Source organism: Alligator sinensis, unplaced genomic scaffold, assembly GCF_000455745.1.
Source record: "Alligator sinensis unplaced genomic scaffold, ASM45574v1 scaffold48_1, whole genome shotgun sequence".
NCBI classification, from domain to species: Eukaryota; Metazoa; Chordata; order Crocodylia; family Alligatoridae; genus Alligator; species Alligator sinensis.
In genome coordinates, this window is record NW_005842541.1 from 493786 (window position 1) to 496513 (window position 2728).

Below are 2728 nucleotides of genomic sequence, written 5' to 3' on the forward strand. Positions count from 1 at the left end.
CGGTTTCCCCGCCCCCCGGCCCCGCCGCGGGGCTGCTGCTGCTGCTGCCGCCTACTGGGCAGGGGCTGGAGCCCGGCCACGGGCGGGGCAGGTCTCGCAGCACCGCGGTGATTATCCCGCCCCACAGCGAGCCGCCCCACTGCAGGCGGCTTAGAAACATGGAGCTGGTTTCCATCCCGCTTTCATTTGACCGTGCAGGAGGGCCCGTGTATCTCTCCGTAAACTGGTCAGTCGCGCCATAAAAGTAGACCCGCCACACATGCGAAATACTTATCAGACAGTTACTCGATTAATCGGCAGCACCGCGGTGATTATCCCGCCCCACAGCGAGCCGCCCCACTGCAGGCGGCTTAGAAACATGGAGCTGGTTTCCATCCCGCTTTCATTTGACCGTGCAGGAGGGCCCGTGTATCTCTCCGTAAACTGGTCAGTCGCGCCATAAAAGTAGACCCGCCACACATGCGAAATACTTATCAGACAGTTACTCGATTAATCGTGCAATAGATGTAGCCCCGCCACATGTGCACAATAATTGTTATTGCGCGATTAACTGGTGTAGACTGGCCACAATCGCAAAGTAACGATCACAGGATAAAAGGACTATGCAGCTACAAAAAGAGCAGGCCCGCTCTAGAGCGAGTGCTTGAAAATGTGTAACAAGTGTAGAGGCGGTTTTGATTGGGCTTTAATTTGAACATGTAGCAGAGCCCTTAGTTTAAGGCTGAAACAAAAATAAAGTTTAAAAAAAGGCAACTTCAGGGAAGGTTGTGGAATAGGAGCTTTGTGACCAGGAGCAGTGAAGAGACAGCAGCATGGCAGAGGAAAGGCTAGATTGATTGGTGCAACATCAAGACAATTAAAAATGCCTGTGGGATGAAGAGTTTAGAAGGGATCAAGTAATCAGGGCAGGCAAAGTTCAGCTGTCAGTGGACTTCATTTCCCAGTAGTCCCTGCCCAGGTGGCTGGGGTCAGTTTATGTGGAGACTAGCCCCAGCAGCAGCACTGGCAGACAGCAGCAGTGCCAGACTCTTCCTGTGGGAGGGGCTGTGCTGCAGGTGGGAGCGGGGAGGGCTCAGCTGCCAATGCCTGTGCAGGACAGGCAGCAGTGGTGGTGCTGCTTGGAGGGGAGGCTATAGGGGGCTACTGGAAATTTTGGGGTGGCTATACCCCCCCTCTAGTGCCACCCTTGCTGGGAGGGCAGGGAGCTGCTCTGGAGCCTGGCTGAGATCTTGCAGCGGTGACAGCATGGTCTGGAGCCAGGGCAGAGCTGCAGTCTGCAGCCTGCGTGCTCCAGGCAGGGGTGTGCAGGCAGTGGATCATGGCTCTGCACTGGCTTTGGACCACGCTGTCACCACTGCAAGGAGCCTGGACCCTGCCCAGATCGTGCAGGCTGCAGATCGCAGCTCTGGCCTGGCTTTGGGCCACATTGTCACCGCTGCATGATCCCAGCTGGGCTCCGGAGCAGCTCTGCGCCCTGCTGTGAACCCTACCAGTGCTGCTGGGGTTGGTTTTCATGGAAACTCTGGCCTTGCACTATCACAGCGTAGCTGCTGCTGGGGTCTCCACAAAGGCATGGGCTGCTGGGAAATGGAGTTCATTCATCAGCCAGATCTGCCATTTTGTCCACCCCTGGGCTAGGTGGTAATAAGCCATGAAGCCAAGCGACTTTCTCAACATTGCCTGACTAGAAATGCTGCAGCCACTGCCAGGCAGTTGGCTTTAACCTTTGGACCCAGGAATCAAAGAGGGGGTACACATGCACCAGTGCAGCCCCCACCCTAGAGCCAACCCAAATGGCTTTTTTACAGGTTCAATTACATGCTACATGCTTCTGTTTGTATAAGCAGCCTTGCAGGAAATCAAGCAGGTCCTGTTGGCTTCAGTTCTTTGTTTTCTCATGCAGCTCCACAGAAAAACATTTTGCATCTTTACACCTGCTTCCCCATCTGCAAAAGAATGGCAATGGCATTTGTATCCACTGTAAAATGTGTTTTGAGATCTATGGAGCTATGTGGTGTTTGTAGCAAGCCATAACTTTAGCCCACAACCCCCCCCCCCCAGTTGCTGTTTCTACACCCTTTGAGTTAAAATAATCATTAAGGTCAAAGAATGGTGTTGCTGTAGTATCAGTGCTATAATAGCAGTTCTGGCACCAATATAAAGAACTATTGTCACTCCAAAAAAACATGCCCATCATCAGGGTAGACTTGATTTAAATCTATTTAAATCACAATTTAAATAACTGGTCAGAGAACCTCGATTTTAATCACTGTTTTCTACAAAACGTGCATTCTTGTTGTTTGATATAACCTTAATACATATTATTCACAACTCTGAGATAGGTGTAGCTTTCATTTTTGGAAAGTACACTATACATTTAAAGTGGTGATTTATTTTGAGTTTTTTTTTCAGATTAATTTTGCAGCTACATCAGAAAATTATGATTTGGTTATTTTATTTACCAAAGCTAATTGAAGCAGGTACTTGTTGTCACAACCCAAAGGGTGTGATTTTTGTTTTTGTGTGCTTTGGCACTGCTAAATTGTCCCCGCTAAATTGCAGCTTCCTTGCACGGTGGAGTTTTCTGCTGCAAAAGAGAACCCCGGTGCAAGGGAGAATTTCCCGCCAATTTGAAGCTTTCTTTGCAGGGTGCATTTCTTTGTTGCAGCACAGAAATGCTCATTGCAAAGAGTTCCCGCCATTTGTATGCTAATTCGAGTCCCATTAT